The following is a 16,961-nucleotide window of genomic DNA, read 5'->3' as shown; positions in this document are numbered from 1 at the left end:
GTGGGCAATAAATCTACAACAAAGTAGGCAAGAATATACAATGAGGAAAGAATAGCCTCTTCAATCAATGGTGCTGGGAACTCTGAGAAAACTGGGCAGCTACATGCAAAAGAACCAAATTGGATTTTCTCACTCCGTTAAGAAAAATAAATTAAAAATGGATCAAAAACTGAAATGTAAGACCTGAAACCATACAACTTCTAGAAGTAAACATAGGCGGTGAGCTGTTTTAGTTTGTTCTTAGTAATATTTTTGAGATATGTTTCCTTAGGCAAGGGAAACAAATTAAAAATTAAAAAATGGGACTGCCTCAATGTTTCTGCACTGCAAAGGAAATTATCAGCCAAAAATTACAGTTTCAGTTTCTTTAAAGTGGATTCTTAGAAAGAACTCTGAATGCAGACAGTATTTTGATTCTTACCATTTACCAAGTTACATAATTTGGCAAATTACTTCTCGTTGGCAGCCCATTCCTTTCAGCACTTTGAATATGTTATCTCTCTGCCTTTGGTCTCCACCACTGCTGATGAGAAACCACCTGTTCATCTTATTGAGCATCCCTTATGTATGATGAGTCGCTACTCTCTAGTTTCAGTCAAGACTGTTTCTTGACTATTTCATGCAGAAATTTGAGTTTGGCATATGTGGAGTTCACTGAAATTCTTGGATGTGTAGACTAATATTTTTAGTAAATTTGAGAATTGTTCAGCCATTAGTTTTTCAAATTATTCTCCTATCTTTAAAGGCCTGGAATCAATAAGCACCCACAGTCTTGCAGAGGCGCTCTATGTGGCCGTTGAGGCATACCCTCATCTCTGCCTTAGCCTTCCTCTCCTACCTGTGCAGAGTCTTAAGGTCAACCAGTGGTGAGAGCATAAGCCCTTCTTACATCATTCTAAGCACACGCAGAGCCTGGAGTGAATGCTCAGACCTAAGAATTTGCGTATCCCACAAGCTCCCCAGGAAGCTGCTGGAGCTTTTCACACTGTCTGTGGATACCTCATTACCCTGCTTTTCCTTCAAAGCTTCTTGTTTTGCTTAAAAGTTTATTTGTTATCCGAAGCTTCAGGCACCATTTAAAGAAAACAATTTCTGACATACACCAGTGGATAGGTAAAGGGATTTTTACACTTGAATATTCCTAGTTGATAACTTTTGAAAGAGTAACTGTTATGAAACCTTCATTTTGTTAAAAGAAATTTATTTTACCTCGTTTACCAAGTAAAAATGTGTACAACATTTATCACAATGTCAAGGTGATGATAAGATCAAATATATTCCACCTTGGGGAATCCAATGGAAAAGCAAGATATAGGTAAAAAGTTTTTAATTGATGACTGGAAGAGAGTAGGTATGCGGATACTTAGAACATAGAATGTGAGGATTGAGCATAAAATAGTGGATTGATACATGACAAAAATTTGCAGTGTATGTATATAATATATCATTATATATTTAGAATAATTTATTGCATATTATTATTGAAAATTGTATAAATGTGTATCTGTATATTAATATACAAATTAAGATAAAATTACAGCAATGTAAACATTAAAAATGTACATTCAATAACACCAGCTTTGCCTTAAGAATTAAAGAATGCTGTATTCCACTTATGATTGTGACTGCACTTAACTGTACTTTTAAGCATGAAGAAAATTTATTACAATCAGTTATTTATCATTTTAACAGAAAAAAACAAATTCTTTATACAGAACATACAGAACAACTGATTTTCAATTGTCAATTAAAAGTAAAATATCTTCTAATAATGGCATTTATCAGTATTTTGTGTCTAATTCAAAGAAAAAATCGAACATTAAGTAATAACATGAAATAGAGATATGTATGTAATTTCAAATATTTTAGCTAATAATACTATTTTTACAGGTATTTGCTTTTTAGTTGTTTTTGAAGAAGGAAAAGAATAGCTTCTATACATATTCAACTAATAGAAAACATACCAAAACAAAAAATACTTAAAATTTTGGAACCAGTTGAGAAACTACAAGTTTTTAAAAACAGGAAATCAGGATTATATAACATTTTAATGTGATCTACCCTTGGAAAGCATAGTTAAACAAACCGTATATCTGTACAGGAAATACTCCAGCATAAAGTTGTAATACATTCAGGTGAAGGCTTACATCTGCAGATTTTTCTCCTGCAGTGCCCCACTGTTAGTGTGGCTTACTGCATTTCATCAAGACTGCCTTTCTGTTTGGAAGACCCTCTCAGTACAAACAAGACTATAAGTTCAGATTTTATTTTCCCTTTGTATTAGAATATGGGATTTTAAGAGTCCTGGGAAATACTGTTTTAGCCTTTAAAAGTAAATTTATCACATTCTTTAAATAGGATCTATGTTTGAGTATGTTTTTCAAAATCTTAACATATGACCCAGTTATCTTACAAATTTCTCGAGCTACAAATTTTCAGGAAAATCCAGGTTTGTAATATGATGTCTTTCAAGATACTATTTCACAAAAGGACAAATAATATATCAATATTAAGAACTTCTTAGTCAAAAAACACTTACAGCAGGGGCAAAGGGTCTAATTAATGGTTTCTTTAAAGAGAATACAAACTCGAATACAAAAGTGTGCTCTACTCTCAGCCCTTCCTAGTCAGTATTTTACTCATCTGTATGGAATAGTCAGATGTAGACTGTACACAGTAAAGTACACTAACTAGGAATCAGGGAAGCTTAAATCTAATGTCAAATTAGTTGCACACTAATTTTTTACTTGAGTGGATTCAAAGAGTCAATGTGTGCCTCACTCTTCTTACCAAAAGAACAAATCAGATGATGGAATAAGAAAACTCAAGCTCTTTAAAACTTTAAAGTGATAAAGATAGATATATATATATACATATATTTTACCTATAATACATACACTCTCACAAACACATATATATATATTATACACACACACACACACACACACACACACACAGATATATTAGCTATGGATAACACAGATCGACTCTATCTACAATCAATGTGGCAGGCATGTTTACCTCCTTTTCAAAAGATTCAGGTTCCCCAAATTTGGGGTTCTTTTCTTAGAGTGTATCTCACTGTGTGTTCCTGTTACTCGAAGGGAACCGAGGCTTGGGGAAATGGCACATGTGCCGAAACTCTGTTGTCGGTAATACTCTGTCTTTATTCTCTGATCCAGCATTCCCCTATTTTCTACCAGTGTCCATGACACTGTAGCAGGCTAAGCTGTTCACATGCCAATTGGGTAAACACTTCACAATTTTTGACACCTACACTTTATTTAGCATATATTTTACTATGTATCACATATATACAACACATACATCAGTGTATATGTAAAAGTGAGATTAATTAGCCCAGCAACTATACTTTATTTGTTCACCAAATATTTTATTGTTTCTAAGGTAAGGGCAAGGTCAGGATACAGCAGTCAACAAGGGAGAAACACGTGGTTCGTGACTTAATGGAACTGACAAATAACGAACACAGAGTTAAGTACCTGACGTTGCCAGACACGACTTAAATTGTGTTAAAACAATTGTTTAACACAACTATTCCGCATATTTCTAGTAAATTTGAATCCATCTTTAGAGTCCAAATTAATGTGGTTTAACTACTTACAAGTGGGAGGATTTATTTTCTCAATGTCTAGTAAATATAAATAAGAGGTGAAAAATCTCTCCTTGGAAAACGGTAAGTAACTGATTAAAGAAACTGAAGATGATGGAAACAGATGAAGAGATATACCATATTCATGGACTGTAAGAATTAATATTTTTAAATGACCATCATATGCAAGAATACCTACAGATTTAGTGTAATATCTATCAAATTACCAAGAGCAAAATTCAGAACAAATAATTCTAAAATTTATATGGAAACAAAAGACCCTCAATAGCCAAAACTTTCTTGAGAATGAAGAAAAAATATGACGATATCATGCACTCTGATTTCAAACTAAATCACAAAGCTATAGTTAACAAAACAGTATGGCACTGGCACAAACACCAAAGCAGAGATCAGTAGAACAGTACCCAAAGCCCAGAAATAGGTACAGACTTTCGTGGGCAATAAATCTACAACAGAGTAGGGAAGAATATACAATGAGGAAAGAATAGCCTCTTCAATCAATGGTGCTGGGAACTTTGAGAAAACTGGACAGCTACATGCAAAAGAACCAAATTGGTTTTTCTCACTCCGTTAAGAAAAATAAATTAAAATGGATCAAAAACTGAAATGTAAGACCTGAAACCATACAACTTCTAGAAGTAAACATAGGCGGTGAGCTCTTTTAGTTTGTTCTTAGTAATATTTTTGAGATATGTTTACTTAGGCAAGGGAAACAATTTAAAAATTAAAAAATGGGACTGCATCAATGTTTCTGCACTGCAAAGGAAATGATCAGCCAAAAATTCCAGTTTCAGTTTCTTTAAAGTGGATTCTTAGAAAGAACTCTGAATGCAGACAGTATTTTGATTCTTACCATTTACCAAGTTACATAATTTGGCAAATTACTTCTCGTTGTCAGCCCATTCCTTTCAGCACTTTGAATATGTTATCTCTCTGCCTTGGGTCTCCACCACTGCTGATGAGAAACCACCTGTTCATCTTATTGAGCATCCCTTATGTATGATGAGTCGCTACTCTCTAGTTTCAGTCAAGACTGTTTCTTGAATATTTCATGCAGAAATTTGTGTTTGGCATATGTGGAGTTCACTGAACTTCTTGGATGTGTAGACTAAAACTTTTCAGTATATTTGAGAATTTTTCAGCCATTAGCTTTTCAAATTATTCTCCTTTCTTTAAAGGCCTGGAATCAGTAAGCACCCACATTCTTGCAGAGGTGCTCTATGTGGCCGTTGAGGCATACCCTCATCTCTGCCTTAGCCTTCCTCTCCTACCTGTGCAGAGTCTTAAGGTCAACCAGAGGTGAGAGCATTAGCCCTTCTTACATCATTCTAAGCACACGCAGAGCCTAGGGTGAATGCTCAGACCTAAGAATTTGCGTATCCCACAAGCTCCCCAGGAAGCTGCTGGAGCTTTTCACAATGCCTGTGGATACCTCATTACCCTGCTTTTCCTTCGAAGCTTCTTGTTTTGCTTAAAAGTTTATTTGTTATCCAATGCTTCAGGCACCATTTAAAGAAAACAATTTCTGACATACACCAGTGGATAGGTAAAGGGATTTTTACACATGAATATTTCTAGTTGATAACTTTTGAAAGAGTAACTGTTATGAAACCTTCATTTTGTTAAAAGAAATTTATTTTGCCTCGTTTACCAAGTAAAAATGTGTACAACATTTATCACCATGTCAAGGTGATGATAAGATCAAATATATTCCAACTTGGGGAATCCAATGGAAAAGCAAGATATAGGTAAAAAGTTTTTAATTGATGACTGGAAGAGAGTAGGTATGCGGATACTTAGAACATAGAATGTGAGGATTGAGCATAAAATAGTGGATTGATACATGACAAAAATGTGCAGGTTTTATACTGTATATCATTATATAGATATAATAATTTATTACATATTATTATTGAAATTTGGATAAATGTGTATCTGTATAATAATATACAAATTAAGATAAAATTACAGCAATGTAAACATTAAAAATGTACATTCAAAAACACCAGCTTTGCCTTAGGAAATAAAGAATGCTGTATTCCACTTATGATTGTGACTGCACTTAACTGTCCTTTTAAGCATGAAGAAAATTTATTACAATCAGTTATTTATCATTATAACAGGAAAAAACAAATTCTTTATACAGAACATACAGAACAACTGATTTTCAATAGTCAATTAAAAGTAAAATATCTTGTGATAATGGCATTTATCAGTATTTTGTGTCTAATTCAAAGAAAAAATCGAACATTAAGTAATAACATGAAATAGAGATATGTATGTAATTTCAAATATTTTAGCTAATAATACTATTTTTACAGGTATTTGCTTTTTAGTTGTTTTTGAAGAAGGAAAAGAATAGCTTCTACACATATTCAAACAATAGAAATCATACCGAAACAAAAAATACTTAAAATTTTGGAACCAGTTGAGAAACTACAAGCTTTCAAAAACAGGAAATCAGGATTATATAACATTTTAATGTGATCTACTCTTGGAAAACACAGTTAAACAAACCGTATATCTGTACAGGAAATACTCCAGCATAAAGTTGTAATAAATTGTGGTGAAGGCTTACATCTGCAGATTTTTCTCCTGCAATGCCCCACTGTTACTGTGGCTTACTGCATTGCATCAAGACTGCCTTTCTTTTTGGAAGACCCTCTCAGTACAAACAAGAATCTAAGTTCAGATTTTATTTTCCCTTGGTATTAGAATATGGGAATTTAAGAGTCCTGGGAAATACTGTTTTAGCCTTTAAAAGTAAATGTATCACATTCTTTAATTAGGATCTATATTTGAGTATGTTTTTCAAAATCTTAACATATGACCCAGTTATCTTACAAATTTCTCGAACTACAAATTTTCAGGAAAATCCAGGTGTGTAATATGATGTCTTTCAAGATACTATTTCACAAATAGACAAATAATATATCAATATTAAGAACTTCTTAGTCAAAAAACACTTACAGCAGGGGCAAATGGTCTAATTTATGGTTTCTTTTAAAGAGAATACAAACTCGAATTCAAAAGTGTGCTCTAGTCTCAGCCCTTCCTAGTCAGTATTTTACTCATCTGTATGGAATAGTCAGATGTATACTGTACACTGTAAAGTACGCTAACTAGGAATCAGGGAAGCTTAAATCTAATGTCAACTTAGTTGCACACTAATTTTTAACTTGAGTGGATTCAAAGACTCAATGTGTGCCTCACTCTTCTTACCAAAAAAACAAATCAGATGATGGAATAAGAAAACTCAAGCTCTTTAAAACTTTAAAGTAATAAAGAGAGATTGATATATATATATTATACATATAATTCATACAAACTCATAAACACATATATATATATTATAAACACACACACACACACACACACAAACACACACAGATATATTAACTATGGAAAACACAGATCGACTCTCTCTACAAACAAAGTGGCAGGCATGTTTACCTCCTTTCCAAAAGATTCAGATTCCCCAAATTTGTGGTTCTTTTCTTAGAGTGTATCTCTCTGTGTGTTCCTGTTACTCGAAGGGAACCGAGGCTTGGGGAAATGGCACATGTGCAGACACCCTGTTGTCGGTAATACTCTGTCTTTCTTCTCTGATCCAGCATTCCCCTATTTTCTACCAGTGTCCATGACACTGTAGCAGGCTAAGCTGTTCACTTGCAAATTGGGTAAACACTTCACAATTTTTGACACCTACACTTTATTTAGCATATATTTTACTATTTATCACATATATACAACACATACATCAGTGTATATGTAAAAGTGAGGTTAATTAGCCCAGCAAGTATACTTTATTTGTTCACCAAATATTTATTGTTTCTAGGGTAAGGGCAAGGTCAGGATACAGCAGTCAACAAGGGAGAAACACGTGGTTCGTGACTTAATGGAACTGACAAATAACGAACACAGAGTTAAGTACCTGACGTTGCCAGACACGACTTAAATTGTGTTAAAACAATTGTTTAACACAACTATTCCGCATATTTCTAGTAAATTTGAATCCATCTTTAGAGTCCAAATTAATGTGGGTTAACTACTTACAAGTGGGAGGATTTATTTTCTCAATGTCAAATAAATATAAATAAGAGGTGAAAAATCTCTCCTTGGAAAACTGTAAGTAACTGATTAAAGAAACTTAAGATGATGGAAACAGATGAAGAGATATACCATATTCATGGACTGTAAGAATTAATATTTTTAAATAACCATCATATGCAAGAATACCTACAGATTTAGTGTAATATTTATCAAATTACCAAGAGCAATATTCAGAACAAATAATTCTAAAATTTATATGGAAACAAAGGACCCTCAATAGCCAAAACAGTCTTGAGAAAGAAGAAAAAATATGACGGTATCATGCACTCTGATTTCAAACTAAATCACAAAGCTATAGTTAACAAAACAGTATGGCACTGGCACAAACACCAATGCAGAGATCAATAGAACAGTACCCAAAGCCCAGAAATAGGTACAGACTTTCGTGGGCAATAAATCTACAACAAAGTAGGCAAGAATATACAATGAGGAAAGAATAGCCTCTTCAATCAATGGTGCTGGGGACTTTGAGAAAACTGGACAGCTACATGCAAAAGAACCAAATTGGATTTTCTCACTCCGTTAAGAAAAATAAATTAAAAATGGATCAAAAACTGAAATGTAAGACCTGAAACCATACAACTTCTAGAAGTAAACATAGGCGGTGAGCTCTTTTAGTTTGTTCTTAGTAATATTTTTGAGATATGTTTACTTAGGCAAGGGAAACAATTTAAAAATTAAAAAATGGGACTGCATCAATGTTTCTGCACTGCAAAGGAAATGATCAGCCAAAAATTCCAGTTTCAGTTTCTTTAAAGTGGATTCTTAGAAAGAACTCTGAATGCAGACAGTATTTTGATTCTTACCATTTACCAAGTTACATAATTTGGCAAATTACTTCTCGTTGTCAGCCCATTCCTTTCAGCACTTTGAATATGTTATCTCTCTGCCTTGGGTCTCCACCACTGCTGATGAGAAACCACCTGTTCATCTTATTGAGCATCCCTTATGTATGATGAGTCGCTACTCTCTAGTTTCAGTCAAGACTGTTTCTTGACTATTTCATGCAGAAATTTGAGTTTGGCATATGTGGACTTCACTGAACTTCTTGGATGTGTAGACTAATACTTTTTAGTAAATTTGAGAATTGTTCAGCCATTAGTTTTGCAAATTATTCTCCTTTCTTTAAAGGCCTGGAATCAGTAAGCACCCACAGTCTTGCAGAGGTGCTCTATGTGGCCGTTGAGGCATACCCTCATCTCTGCCTTAGCCTTCCTCTCCTACCTGTGCAGAGTCTTAAGGTCAACCAGTGGTGAGAGCATAAGCCCTTCTTACATCATTCTAAGCACACGCAGAGCCTGGAGTGAATGCTCAGACCTAAGAATTTGCGTATACCACAAGCTCCCCAGGAAGCTGCTGGAGCTTTTCACACTGTCTTTGGATACCTCATTACCCTGCTTTTCCTTCGAAGCTTCTTGTTTTGCTTAAAAGTTTATTTGATATCCAATGCTTCAGGCACCATTTAAAGAAAACTATTTCTGACATACACCAGTGGATAGGTAAAGGGATTTTTACACTTGAATATTCCTAGTTGATAACTTTTGAAAGAGCAACTGTTATGAAACATTCATTTTGTTAAAAGAAATTTATTTTACCTCGTTTACCAAGTAAAAATGTGTACAACATTTATCACAATGTCAAGGTGATGATAAGATCAAATATATTCCACCTTGGGGAATCCATTGGAAAAGCAAGATAGGTAAAATGTTTTTAATTGATGACTGGAAGAGAGTAGGTATGCAGATACTTAGAACATAGAATGTGAGGATTGAGCATAAAATAGTGGATTGATACATGACAAAAATGTGCAGTGTATGTATACAATATATCATTATATAGTTCGGACAATTTATTACATATTATTATTGAAATTTTAATAAATGTGTATCTGTATATTAATATACAAATTAAGATAAAATAACAGCAATGTAAACATTAAAAATGTACATTCAAAAACACCAGCTTTGCCTGATTGTGACTGCAGTTAACTGTCCTTTAAGCATGAAGAAAATTTATTACAGTTATTTATCATTATAACAGGAAAAAACAAATTCTTAATACAGAACATACAGTACAACTGATTTTCAATAGTCAATTAAAAGTAAAATATCTTCTAATAATGGCATTTATCAGTATTTTGTGTCTAACTCAAGGAAAAAATCGAACATTATGTAATAACATAAAATAGAGATATGTATGTAATTTCAAATATTTTAGCTAATAATACTATTTTTACAGGTATTTGCTTTTTAGTTGTTTTTGAAGAAGGAAAAGAATAGCTTCTATACATATTCAACTAATAGAAATCATACCAAAACAAAAAAATACTTATAATTTTGGAACCAGTTGAGAAACTACAAGTTTTTAAAAACAGGAAATCAGGATTATATAACATTTTAATGTGATCTACTCTTGGAAAACATAGTTAAACAAGTCGTATATCTGTACAGGAAATACTCCAGCATAAAGTTGTAATACATTGTGGTGAAGGCTTACATCTGCAGATTTTTCTCCTGCAGTGCCCCACTGTTAGTGTGGCTTACTGCATTGCATCAAGACTGCCTTTCTTTTTGGAAGACCCTCTCAGTACAATCAAGACTCTAAGTTCAGACTTTATTTTCCCTTGGTATTAGAATATGGGAATTTAAGAGTCCTGGGAAATAGTGTTTTAGACTTTAAATGTAAATGTATCACATTCTTTAATTAGGATCTATGTTTGAGTATGTTTTTCAAAATCTTAACATATGACCCAGTTATCTTTCAAATTTCTCGTGCTACAAATTTTCAGGAAATTCCAGGTGTGTAATATGATGTCTTTCAAGATACTATTTCACAAAAAGACAAATAATATATCAATATTAAGAACTTCTTAGTCAAAAAACACTTACAGCAGGGGCAAATGTTCTAATTTATGGTTTCTTTTAAAGAGAATACAAACTCAAATTCAAAAGTGTGCTCTAGTCTCAGCCCTTCCTAGTCAGTATTTTACTCATCTGTATGGAATAGTCAGATGTAGACTGTACACTGTAAAGTACGCTAACTAGGAATCAGGGAAGCTTAAATCTAATGTCAAATTAGTTGCACACTAAGTTTTAACTTAAGTGGATTCAAAGACTCAATGTGTGCCTCACTCTTCTTACCAAAAAAAAAATCAGATGATGGAATAAGAAAACTCAAGCTCTTTAAAACTTTAAAGTAATAAAGAGAGATAGATATATATATATTATACATATAATTCATACAAACTCATAAACACATATATATATATTATAAACACACACACACACACACAAACACACACATATATATTAACTATGGAAAACACAGATCGACTCTCTCTACAAACAAAGTGGCAGGCATGTTTTCCTCCTTTCCAAAAGATTCAGGTTCCCCAAATTTGGGGTGCTTTTCTTAGAGTGTATCTCACTGTGTGTTCCTGTTACTAGACGGGAACCGCGACTTGGGGTAATGGCACATGTGCAGACACTCTGTTGTCGGTAATACTATGTCTTTCTTCTCTGATCCAGCATTCCCCTATTTTCTACCAGTGTCCATGACACTGTAGCAGGCTAAGCTGTTCACTTGCAAATTGGGTAAACACTTCCCAATTTTTGACACCGACACATTATTTAGCATATATTTTACTATGTATAACATATATACAACACATACATCAGTGTATATGTAAAAGTGAGATTAATTAGCCCAGCAACTATACTTTATTTGTTCACCAAATATTTATTGTTTCTAGGGTAAGGGCAAGGTCAGGATACAGCAGTCAACAGGGGAGAAACACGTGGTTCGTGTCTTAATGGAACTGACAAATAACGAACACAGAGTTAAGTACCTGACGTTGCCAGACACGACTTAAATTGTGTTAAAACAATTGTTTAACACAACTATTCCGCATATTTCTAGTAAATTAGAATCCATCTTTAGAGTCCAAATTAATGTGGTTTAACTACTTACAAGTGGGAGGATTCATTTTCTCAATGTCTAGTAAATATAAATAAGAGGTGAAAAATCTCTCCTTGGAAAACGGTAAGTAACTGATTAAAGAAACTGAAGATGATGGAAACAGATGAAGAGATATACCATATTCATGGACTGTAAGAATTAATATTTTTAAATGACCATCATATGCAAGAATACCTACAGATTTAGTGTAATATCTATCAAATTACCAAGAGCAATATTCAGAACAAATAATTCTAAAATTTATATGGAAACAAAAGTCCCTCAATAGCCAAAACAGTCTTGAGAATGAAGAAAAAATATGACAGTATCATGCACTCTGATTTCAAACTAAATCACAAAGCTATAGTTAACAAAACACTATGGCACTGGCACAAACACCAATGCAGAGATCATTAGAACAGTACCCAAAGCCCAGAAACAGGTACAGACTTTCGTGGGCAATAAATCTACAACAAAGTAGGCAAGAATATACAATGAGGAAAGAATAGCCTCTTCAATCAATGGTGCTGGGAACTTTGAGAAAACTGGACAGCTACATGCAAAAGAACCAAATTGGATTTTCTCACTCCGTTAAGAAAAATAAATTAAAAATGGTTCAAAAACTGAAATGTAAGACCTGAAACCATACAACTCCTAGAAGTAAACATAGGCGGTGAGCTCTTTTAGTTTGTTCTTAGTAATATATTTGAGATATTTTTACTTAGGCAAGGGAAACAAATTAAAAATTAAAAAATGGGACTGCATCAATGTTTCTGCACTGCAAAGGAAATGATCAGCCAAAAATTCCAGTTTCAGTTTCTTTAAAGTGGATTCTTAGAAAGAACTCTGAATGCAGACAGTATTTTGATTCTTACCATTTACCAAGTTACATAATTTGGCAAATTACTTCTCGTTGGCAGCCCATTCTTTTCAGCACTTTGAATATGTTATCCCTCTGCCTTGGGTCTCCACCACTGCTGATGAGAAACCACCTGTTCATCTTATTGATCATCCCTTATGTATGATGAGTCGCTACTCTCTAGTTTCAGTCAAGACTGTTTCTTGAATATTTCATGCAGAAATTTGATTTTGGCATATGTGGAGTCACTGAACTTCTTGGATGTGTAGACTAATAATTTTTAGTAAATTTGAGAATTGTTCAGCCATTAGTTTTTCAAATTATTCTCCTTTCTTTAAAGGCCTGGAATCAGTAAGCACCCACAGTCTTGCAGGGGCACTCTATGTGGCCGTTGAGGCATACCCTCATGTCTGCCTTAGCCTTCCTCTCCTACCTGTGCAGAGTCTTAAGGTCAACCAGTGGTGAGAGCATAAGCCCTTCTTACATCATTTTAAGCACACGCAGAGCCTGGAGTGAATGCTCAGACCTAAGAATTAGCGTATCCCACAAGCTCCCCAGGAAGCTGCTGGAGCTTTTCACACTGTCTGTGGATACCTCATTACGCTGCTTTTCCTTCGAAGCTTCTTGTTTTGCTTAAAAGTTTATTTGTTATCCAATGCTTCAGGCACCATTTAAAGAAAACAATTTCTGACATACACCACTGGATAGGTAAAGGGATTTTTACATTTGAATATTCCTAGTTGATAACTTTTGAAAGAGTAACTGTTAGGAAACCTTCATTTTGTTAAAAGAAATTTATTTTGCCTCGTTTACCAAGTAAAAATGTGTAAAACATTTATCACCATGTCAAGGTGATGATAAGATAAAATATATTCCACCTTGGGGAATCCAATGGAAAAGCAAGATATAGGTAAAATGTTTTTAATTGATGACTGGAAGAGAGTAGGTATGCGGATACTTAGAACATAGAATGTGAGGATTGAGCATAAAATAGTGGATTGATACATGACAAAAATGTGCAGTGTATGTATACAATATATCATTATATACTTAGGATAATTTATTACATATTATTATTGAAATTTGGATAAATGTGTATCTGTATAATAATATACAAATTAAGATAAAATTACAGCAATGTAAACATTAAAAATGTACTTTCAAATACACCAGCTTTGCCTTAAGAAATAAAGAATGCTGTATTCCACTTATGATTTTGACTGCATTTAACTGTCCTTTTAAGCATGAAGAAAATTTATTACAATCAGTTATTTATCATTATAACAGGAAAAAACAAATTCTTTATACAGAACATACAGAACAACTGATTTTCAATAATCAATTAAAAGAAAAATATCTTCTAATAATGGCATTTATCAGTATTTTGTGTCTAATTCAAAGAAAAAATCGAACATTAAGTAATAACATGAAATAGAGATATGTATGTAATTTCAAATATTTTAGCTAATAATACTATTTTTACAGGTATTTGCTTTTTAGTTGTTTTTGAAGAAGGAAAAGAATAGCTTCTATACATATTCAACTAATAGAAATCATAACAAAACAAAAAATACTTAAAATTTTGGAACCAGTTGAGAAACTACAAGTTTTCAAAAACAGGAAATCAGGATTATATAACATTTTAATGTGATCTACTCTTGGAAAACATAGTTAAACAAACCGTATATCTGTACAGGAAATACTACAGCATAAAGTTGTAATACATTGTGGTGCAGTCTTACATCTGCAGATTTTTCTCCTGCAATACCCCACTGTTACTGTGGCTTACTGCATTGCATCAAGACTGCCTTTCTGTTTGGAAGACCCTCTCAGTACAAACAAGACTATAAGTTCAGATTTTATTTTCCCTTGGTATTAGAATATGGGAATTTAAGAGTCCTGGGAAATACTGTTTTAGCCTTTAAAAGTAAATGTATCACATTCTTTAATTAGGATCTATGTTTGAGTATGTTTTTCAAAATCTTAACATATGACCCAGTTATCTTACAAATTTTTCGAGCTACAAATTTTCAGGATAATCCAGGTTTGTAATATGATGTCTTTCAAGATACTATTTCACAAAAAGACAAATAATATATCAATATTAAGAACTTCTTATTCAAAAAACACTTACAGCAGGGACAAATGGTCTAATTTTAGGTTTCGTTTAAAGAGAATACAAACTCGAATACAAAATTGTGCTCTACTCTCAACCCTTCCTAGTCAGTATTTTACTCATCTGTATGGAATAGTCAGATGTAGACTATACACTGTAAAGTACACTAACTAGGAATCAGGGAAGCTTAAATCTAATGTCAAATTAGTTGCACACTAATTTTTTACTTGAGTGGATTCAAAGAGTCTATGTGTGCCTCACTCTTCTTACCAAAAGAACAAATCAGATGATGGAATAAGAAAACTCAAGCTCTTTAAAACATTAAAGTGATAAAGATATATATATATATATATATTATACCTATAATACATACACACTCACAAACACATATATATATATTATACACACACACACACACACACACGCACACACACACACACAGATATATTAGGTATGGAAAACACAGATCGACTCTATCTACAATCAATGTGGCAGGCATGTTTACCTCCTTTTCAAAAGATTCAGGTTCCCCAAATTTGGGGTTCTTTTCTTAGAGTGTATCTCACTGTGTGTTCCTGTTACTCGAAGGGAACCGAGGCTTGGGGAAATGGCACATGTGCCGAAACTCTGTTGTCGGTAATACTCTGTCTTTATTCTCTGATCCAGCATTCCCCTATTTTCTACCAGTGTCCATGACACTGTAGCAGGCTAAGCTGTTCACATGCCAATTGTGTAAACACTTCACAATTTTTGACACCTACACTTTATTTAGCATATATTTTACTATGTATCACATATATACAACACATACATCAGTGTATATGTAAAAGTGAGATTAATTAGCCCAGCAACTATACTTTATTTGTTCACCAAATATTTTATTGTTTCTAGGGTAAGGGCAAGGTCAGGATACAGCAGTCAACAAGGGAGAAACACGTGGTTCGTGACTTAATGGAACTGACAAATAACGAACACAGAGTTAAGTACCTGACGTTGCCAGACACGACTTAAATTGTGTTAAAACAATTGTTTAACACAACTATTCCGCATATTTCTAGTAAATTTGAATCCATCTTTAGAGTCCAAATTAATGTGGTTTAACTACTTACAAGTGGGAGGATTTATTTTCTCAATGTCTAGTAAATATAAATAAGAGGTGAAAAATCTCTCCTTGGAAAACGGTAAGTAACTGATTAAAGAAACTGAAGATGATGGAAACAGATGAAGAGATATACCATATTCATGGACTGTAAGAATTAATATTTTTAAATGACCATCATATGCAAGAATACCTACAGATTTAGTGTAATATCTATCAAATTACCAAGAGCAATATTCAGAACAAATAATTCTAAAATTTATATGGAAACAAAAGACCCTCAATAGCCAAAACTTTCTTGAGAATGAAGAAAAAATATGACGATATCATGCACTCTGATTTCAAACTAAATCACAAAGCTATAGTTAACAAAACACTATGGCACTGGCACAAACACCAATGCAGAGATCAATAGAACAGTACCCAAAGCCCAGAAATAGGTACAGACTTTCGTGGGCAATAAATCTACAACAGAGTAGGCAAGAATATACAATGAGGAAAGAATAGCCTCTTCAATCAATGGTGCTGGGAAGTTTGAGAAAACTGGACAGCTACATGCAAAAGAACCAAATTGGTTTTTCTCACTCCGTTAAGAAAAATAAATTAAAAATGGATCAAAAACTGAAATGTAAGACCTGAAACCATACAACTTCTAGAAGTAAACATAGGCGGTGAGCTCTTTTAGTTTGTTCTTAGTAATATTTTTGAGATATGTTTACTTAGGCAAGGGAAACAATTTAAAAATTAAAAAATGGGACTGCATCAATGTTTCTGCACTGCAAAGGAAATGATCAGCCAAAAATTCCAGTTTCAGTTTCTTTAAAGTGGATTCTTAGAAAGAACTCTGAATGCAGACAGTATTTTGATTCTTACCATTTACCAAGTTACATAATTTGGCAAATTACTTCTCGTTGTCAGCCCATTCCTTTCAGCACTTTGAATATGTTATCTCTCTGCCTTGGGTCTCCACCACTGCTGATGAGAAACCACCTGTTCATCTTATTGATCATCCCTTATGTATGATGAGTCGCTACTCTCTAGTTTCAGTCAAGACTGTTTCTTGACTATTTCATGCAGAAATTTGAGTTTGGCATATGTGGAGTTCACTGAACTTCTTGGATGTGTAGACTAATAATTTTTAGTAAATTTGAGAATTGTTCAGCCATTAGTTTTGCAAATTATT

This window comes from Camelus bactrianus, unplaced genomic scaffold, assembly GCF_048773025.1.
Source record: "Camelus bactrianus isolate YW-2024 breed Bactrian camel unplaced genomic scaffold, ASM4877302v1 HiC_scaffold_30, whole genome shotgun sequence".
In the NCBI taxonomy this organism is placed as follows: Eukaryota; Metazoa; Chordata; class Mammalia; order Artiodactyla; family Camelidae; genus Camelus; species Camelus bactrianus.
The sequence above is the reverse complement of the archived record's forward strand: the minus strand, read 5'-3'. Positions refer to the sequence as shown.